Genomic DNA, 8,638 nt, shown 5'->3' on the forward strand with positions numbered 1-8,638 from the left:
TTAAGCATTTTGCTACATAAGCGGCTACAGACTTTTTCAAGCCTATCCACCAATAATTTGCCTTTAGATCCTGATACATCTTATCAGCTCCCGGGTGAATAGAATATTTGGAACTATGGGCTTCCTGGAGGATAACATCTCGTAGTCCTCCATAAATCGGAACCCATATTCGTCCATTCAATCGTAAAATTCCGTCCTTGCTAAGAGTTAACTGCTCCTCAGTTACTCCTAACTTCTCTTTAGGATAGTTAGCTTCCAACACAGCTTCTCGCTGTGCAGCTAACAACCTTTCAATCAAATTATTCTTGACTTCAATGCTCTTGGCATTGATTCGAATGGGTTTCACCCTTTCCTTTCTACTTAAGGCATCAGCGACTACATTCGCCTTGACGGGATGATATCTGATTTCACAATCATAATCATTTAAAGTCTCCATCCAACGGCGTTGCCTCATGTTTAGCTCCTTCTGATTAAACATATGTTGAAGGCTCTTATGATCAGAATAGATCACAAACTTGATACCATACAGATAATGCCTCCACAGTTTTAGTGCGAACACAACGGCACCCAGCTCCAAGTCATGGGTGGTGTAATTCTTCTCGTGCACCTTTAACTGTCTCGAAGCATAGGCAATAACCTTGCCTTTCTGCATGAGCACACATCCCATGCGAGTGTGTGATGCGTCGCAGTAAACTACGAACTCTTCGGTACCTTCAGGTAATGTCAGCACAGGAGCGTTGCTCAGCTTTTGCTTTAGAATATCAAAGGACTCTTGCTGCTTAGGGCCCCAAACAAATTTTATCTTCTTCTTGGTCAGGGAAGTTAAGGGCGCAGCAATCCTTGAAAAGTTTTCAATGAATCGCCTGTAGTATCCTGCTAACCCCAGGAAACTACGAATCTCTGTAGGCGTCTTTGGCTCTTGCCAATTCATGACAGCTTTAACTTTAGCGGGATACACCTGGATACCACGTTCGCTGACAACGTGTCCTAGAAATTGGACTTCTCGTAGCCAAAATTCGCACTTGGAGAATTTGGCATAGAGTTTCTCATTATGCAGGAGTTTGAGAATACAACGAAGGTGTTTCTCATGGTCAGCTTGGTTCTTAGAGTAGATAAGAATGTCGTCGATGAAAACGATGACGAATTTATCTAAGTACGGCTTGCAGACGCGATTCATGAGATCCATGAACGCAGCCAGTGCATTAGTGAGCCCAAAAGGCATCACTAGGAACTCGTAGTGACCGTAATGAGTCCTAAATGTTGTTTTATGTACGTCTTCATCTCTGACTTTCAGTTGATGGTAGCCTGACCTCAAGTCAATCTTCGAAAAATAACTTGCCCCTTGTAACTGATCGAACAAATCGTCGATCCTCGGCAAGGGATATCTATTCTTTATAGTGACTTTATTAAGCTCGCGATAATCGATGCACAGACGCATCGATCCGTCCTTCTTCTTAACAAACCGGACAGGTGCTCCCCAGGGAGACGAACTAGGTTTGATAAAACCTTTAGCCAGCAGTTCATCCATGTAGGTCCCCTTGATGTGTATGGATCTTCACAGAATCGTCTTTCCAATCAAGAGTGCGGAATCCTCTTGATCAGAATAAGCAGAAATCGTAGAAACAGAAATCACTTTCAATCCGGATCTTTATTGATTATCTATCAAACTGATTACAATCAATCAAGATCCCTAACAACCCTAATTTCGTCCAAGACCTAGTCTCTCACGAAAATACTCTCTCAAATACTTTTTGGCTGATTAACCTAAACCCTAATGTCTAACCTTGTTTATATAACACAAGGGTTACAACTGGGCTAGGTTAAACACTCTTGGGCTGCGAATTGGACAGGCCCAATTCGCCCCCCATCACCCAATCCTTTGGGTTTAGTTAGCCCAAACATTACAACTAACTATTACAAAGCTAAACCCGCTAACTGTTTATCGTTTAACTAATTACAAGATATCCAAAGACCAAATCTAAGCTGTTGTCACAAACATGCACCAACAAACTCCCCCTTGACAATAGCTTCATAAAAACTTTGTCTTCAGTATTCTTGCAATCTTCGAGTAATCTTGCACTGTCTTTGGTCTTTGGATAGCTTCAGCTTCAATAGCTTCTGTCAGCAACAGACTGTCAGCAACAGACTCCCCCTAAGCTGATGCATCCAATCACCAAATCTTCAACACGTTAGCAATGGAGTAAACTCCTGTTCAGCATTTGCACAACAATCTTCAAACTCTTCAACTTTGTCTGCAATATAGAAAGGAGGTTCTACCATGCATCCAATCAAACTCTCATCTTCACACTTCACAGCAACTTCTCAGCAACTTCTCAGCAACAAACTACTTCAATCTGTATACTAACAAACATCTCGAGAAACCATAAGAATTTTTTTCAACATAAGTTAAATAAATTAATATTTTTCAAGAGATTAGTTAAACTGTATAACAGATTAAGCTTTTTCAACTTATCACCAACACGCAAAACTTTTGTCCAACACATAAGAACCTGCCTGTTTTGAAAATTTTGAACTCACTTTCTAATACCGTCTCCCCCTATCAGTAACAATTCTTCCAATAATAACAGTTTTCCGTACGTTAAGAATTTTAAATAGAAAAAGACACTATTTTTGGATTTTTATATTTTTCTGAAAGCAAGTAAATACAAAAACAATAAACACTCTATTTTTGTGAGAATCATTGGTAAGAAGATCATATCAGCATAATCAAACTGTTTTACACAATGAGATTATTCTTTATTTAATTTTTCGTGAAAAGCAGTTCAAGACGATTACCAGTATATTTGTCCACTTAAACAAAATGCATGAACATTTCAAGTACCATTACTATATGATACGTTAAGGTAATTTTATTTTCTGAAATACGAGCGTGTCCCACTTCAGGATATACCCCCACGATCAAGGTATGCACAAAGATTCATCGTAGTAGGTGAGTATACTGATGTCATCCTTTAAGATATCCTGACTGTATCTAGGTCTGCATATAATATGTTTCATTATGTTTTAATTACTTAACTATGAACACCCAAATAAATACTAATCAAATCCTGGAAATATAAACAACACACTCTATCATGCAAGTATCTTCCCTACCACATATTTCACAAGTCCAATCCAGATTTCTGAAATCTTAACTGGGAATAGGTTGAGAAGAGAACAGAATAGATCTTTAGAAGAGATGGTATAATATACAGATCAAATGAGATTTTCTCAGTTTGATATAGGTTTCTTGGGTTTCTTTTGGGCACTTGAGGGCCTCTTTCGGGTGTATTAGATCTATAGCGCGACAACGTACAGCTAGGTCAGCATGTATCTGGATGCAGCAGAAGTTGTCGTTGCCTAACACCTCCAGGTCAGCATATATCTGGATGCAGCAGAGGAGGTACACGACTTTTTTTCAGAGAAGATTTCAGAATCAGATCAAAATTGTGTGTATCGGGAAATATACAGACATTCAAATAGAAATGAGCTAATTCCAAGTGACTATCTTTCCTGGGGTCATGTACAATTTTAGTTCTAACAGACAGACAGCCAAGATATCCCTAGATGAAACAACAGTATAAAGACCCAAAACTTCAGATTTTGGCAATCTATCAACGCAAGAATTAAGGTCATTAAACCATACACCACTAATGTGTTCCCCACTCATATTCAGTTCATTTATGTTTATATCACATTGGTAAGTTGATTATTTCATGCTTTTTGCCTACTGGTACATCATATGATGAAGCTGCTATCACACTTAAGCAATTTAGGTTCAAGTTCAGTGTGACAGTCTAACTTGCTGATGTACTATCATTTCTCCTTTTTCACACAGTGATAACTCATTTTGATTTTCTATTTTTTTTATGTTTTTGATTTTTCAATTTTTTTTTTTGTATTTTTGATTTTTTAGAAAAAACAGTAAACTATTTACAAAAATTCTTATGAAAAACCATTTATTCAGGATTCCTCATCCCGTTGAGTTCGACTAAATGTTCAAAGCGAGCCCTGTCAAATGCTTTAGTATAAAGATCTGCCAGGTTATCTTCTGTGTCGACTCATCACTTTGAACTTTAATTTAAATCATTTAATATATATAAGTCATCAATTTCACACCCCCCCCCCCTTCATGTGCCTAGAGCAGCCACTATCAACATAAGTTGATAATCCTCCTTAGCAGCTCCTGCACACACCAACTAAGAAATTAGTTAGATTGGGGGACCCAAGCCTTAATGGTCTTGGGTCGTCCAAATTCACCAACCACCGGAACATCCATCCAATATCCATTACTCCTAACTGGAGTCTTGGATCTCAGACCTGTTGATGGAATTTGATTTTGATTTCCATAAGGTCTCAGGTCCTGAGGGTTCCTATATACATTTGGACTATTTGACCTTTGGAAATTTTGATTTTGAAACCTTGAGTTTTGATTCCAAGAAGCTTGATTGTTATAATTTCTAAAGCCATTGTTGTAAAAAGTTCGACCACCATTATTCTGGTATCGATTTTGATATTGACCTTGACTTCTGAAATTATTTGAATTATAATTGTTCATTCTAGGTGAACTGCTTCTAGGTCTCTGATATCTGCCTGGTGGAGATCTAGGCTGAAATCTAGGTTGATTTCTTTGAAAACGAGGAACTTGTGGAGTTCCATTTTCAGCCTTATCTACACCAACAACAACATTCTGTGGTTGCTTAGGAGCATATTTCTTTGGAGAATTTGACCCTTTCTCCTCACTATCACCTTCCTTCTCTGGTGACTTCTCTTTCTTTCTCTCACTCACTTGTGCTTCAGTCTTTTTGTTAGGACAGCAGCTAGCTACATGTCCTTTGATGTGACACCTGAAGCACGATCTCCTTTTCAAAGACTTCTTTGCTGGAGTCTCTGAGGTAGATCCCTTATCAGATGGTGATGATGCCTTGGAAGAATTTTGTTCAGTTTGCTTAATTTCAGATTTTTCTATGTTCTTATTTTTTGCAAACTCTAAATTTGATTCTTTTTCAATAACAGCGGTTTCATTTTTTATATCACTACCTTGAACAAAATTAATCTTTTTAACAAAAGTTTGATTTTTGCTCTTAGGAGGTGAATTTTTCTTTTTCAAAGATTCCCTGTTATTGTTCTTCCCAGCATCACCACTCTCAGACCCCTCACCTTGACTTGATGTAGATCCGAAACTACTTGGTGCAGTTGACATATAGGCTGCTAGCTCATCTTCATCAGGGAGGAAAGAATAGTCATGACTAAGAGGAGGTGGGACTTCATTAAAGCCCTAGAAGCCCACAGTAGTCTTGTCATTACTCTTCTTTAACCCACCCATCATGTATTTCATAACAAAAGATGAATCTCTGAATTGACTTAATTCTGTTCAAGTTCAATAATTTTGAGTTGTGCATCTGACAACTCTTTGCATTTTTCAGAAATCTCTTTTGTTTTCTCAGCCATCATATCGTGAGCTAAGTCTATTACTTGAAGTTTTTCGTTTAAGTTGCATGTTAAAGCTTCGATTTCACTTTCATAACCTTTTATCTTCTTCAAGTATAAAGATTCATTTCTTTTAGCAAAAAAGTTTGACTCTTTTATGCTAGACATCTCGCTCACCAGACTTTGATTTTGAGCTGACAATCTGTCAACCTCACCCTGTAGTTCAGAACACCTCAAACACACAGAATTAGATTGTACCTCTTTCTCATGAACTTCTGTGGTTTGATCAGCAACAACCTGTTCAGCTTCACTCTCTTTCTCTACTTCAGCATCCACTTTTGCTTCAGCATTCTCCACTTGAGATTCAGCATCACTCACACTAGTTTCAGCCTCATCAACTAGCACTATCTCTGCCATGAATGCCTGAGTGACACTCTCATTTCCCTGATATCTCTTCTGTAATGCATCCCACATATCCTTTGAATTTGTGTACTTTGTAAAGGTATGTTTGATGCTATCAGGTAAGGATGTCTTTATTGCAGCTAAAGCTCTCTTTTCAGCATTAACCATAAGTTTCTCAGATTCATCCATCTTATCATAAGAGATCACTTTCACTCTTCCTTCAACATGACGTGTAGGAGCAACATATCCATCTATCATACAAGTCCACATCCTTGCATCCTGAGATTTAATGAAGGATTTGAAGCTGTTTTTCCAAGTAAGATAGTTCTCCACCTTCATCATCTTAGGAGCATTCAAGTTGGCCATGTTCGACATTTTAAACGTAACAGACTGGTAAAACCGTACAAAATATCTTCGAAAACAGTGGTTACCAAATTACACCTTTAGAATCGTCTCGAAAAGACGAGTCCAATGATATATAATGTCAAAAACCGATTTCAGGATTTTCCAGAGTCTTTTTTTTTTGTCCTAAAAATCCAAGGAATCTAACGGCGCAAACGGTTCTGTCAAACGAGCTACTGAACACTTTCTATTTGCAAAACACTGAAATTTTCCCGACGCTTGCCAACTAAAATTCCACCACTTAAATCCTCTCTTAATTTCGCTGGTTTTGATTTAATTTCACTGGTTTTGACTTAATTTCGCTGGTAAATCAGTTAAATTTGCTGGTCAATTTCGCTGGAATGTTAAATTTGCTGGTCAAATTCGCTGTCAGTTCGCTCAGATTAATTTCGCCGGTAACCAGTTCGCTATTATAACGACTGGTAAAATCGCTGAAACCGTGATAATTTCGCTGTGGAAAATTACACGATTACCAAAGTCGCCTTTGGATTTAAGTTCGCCGGTCACCGAGATATAGGGTCTCAAATTCGCTGATCAGTCAGCAAATTTGTTAAATTTGCTGATGCTGCAAGTTCGCTGGTCCAGGAAAAATGGAAACTTAATCTGTTTCAAATTTCTGAGATTTTCCAAGATTTCGTAACAATTTCCTGCAAAATCAAAACAGCAATCAGCAAAGTTTTTACTAAAATCTTGATGAACTTGATGAAGAACACGAAGAACAGTCTTCAATTCTTCAAGAAATTCGGCCAAAATTCTTCAAAACTATCAACCAAAAACAGTCCTGCAAACCCTAAAACCTGCAAACAGCAATCAGACAAACCAGAATATCAAAACAGCCAACAAATTTTCGAAAAATTTATCAAACCAACACAAAAATTTCGAAAATTTTATAAACCCTAATTTTCAGGTTTAACAAAAAAATCGAAATCACTCCCTGTTTCTGCAGCAAACAATTCTGAACCGAGCTTCTTCAAGAGCCTAATGCTCTGATACCAATTGTAGGTCCCCTTGATGTGTATGGATCTTCACAGAATCGTCTTTCCAATCAAGAGTGCGGAATCCTCTTGATCAGAATAAGCAGAAATCGTAGAAATAGAAATCACTTTCAATCCGGATCTTTATTGATTATCTATCAAACTGATTACAATCAATCAAGATCCCTAACAACCCTAATTTCGTCCAAGACCTAGTCTCTCACGAAAATACTCTCTCAAATACTGTTTTGGCTGATTAACCTAAACCCTAATGTTTAACCTTGTTTATATAACACAAGGGTTACAACTGGGCTAGGTTAAACACTCTTGGGCTGCGAATTAGACAGGCCCAATTCGCCCTCCATCACCCAATCCTTTGGGTTTAGTTAGCCCAAACATTACAACTAACTATTACAAAGCTAAACCCGCTAACTGTTTATCGTTTAACTAATTACAAGATATCCAAAGACCAAATCTAAGCTGTTGTCACAAACATGCACCAACAATCCAGCTGGGTCCTCAACTCCTTCATTTCGGTTGGTGCTAGCCTGTAAGGCGCTCTAGCAATAGGTGCTGCTCCAGGGATGATATCAATCCTGAATTCCACTTGCCTATCTGGTGGCAGACCAGGTAGGTCTTCAGGGAAAACTTCTGGATATTCCGAAATGACGGGAATGTCTTCTATCTTTGGTTTAGGTTCTTCAATAATCACCTGTGCCATGTAGATGACACAACCCTTCTTTAGACATTTTGAAGCCTTGAGCATAGTCACTTGCTCAGGCAATCCGTACTGGGTATCTCCCCGAATGGTAGGCGATTCACCAGACGGAGTCTTTATCACAACTTGCTTTCTGTTGCAGACGATTTGGGCCTGGTTGTGAGATAACCAGTCCATACCCAATACTAGGTCAAAACCGGCCAATTTAAAGGGAAGTAGAGATAGAGGAAAAGAGTGGTTCTTAATGGATATCACACATCCATCTAACACGGTGGAGACGGTTTCTGTGGTGCCATCTGCTAGCTCTACCTCATAATTCACATTTAAGGTTTTGACAGGCATATTCAGCAATTTGCAAAATTTATGATCTACGATAGACTTATCAGCGCCCGAATCAAAAAGTACTCTTGCAAAGATATCATTTACGAGAAAAGTACCTGTGATTACGTTATCATCCAGCACTGCTTCTTTCGCCTCCATCCTGAAGATTCTTGCATTGGTCTTTTTGGTTTCTTCAGGCTTCTTGGCATATTTAGGGCAGTTGCTTTTAATGTGCCCTTTCTCGCTGCAGCCGTAGCAGGTTGCATCTTTTATCTTTTTGCAATCCACGGTCTTGCGGTCCTTGGACTTGCATAACCCACAAGCATACGACTTCGACTGAGTCTGCGAGTTCGATTCGAGCCTACACTTTCCAAAGTGATGTCTCTTGCAA

This window comes from Helianthus annuus, chromosome 16 (assembly GCF_002127325.2).
Source record: "Helianthus annuus cultivar XRQ/B chromosome 16, HanXRQr2.0-SUNRISE, whole genome shotgun sequence".
In the NCBI taxonomy this organism is placed as follows: Eukaryota; Viridiplantae; Streptophyta; class Magnoliopsida; order Asterales; family Asteraceae; genus Helianthus; species Helianthus annuus.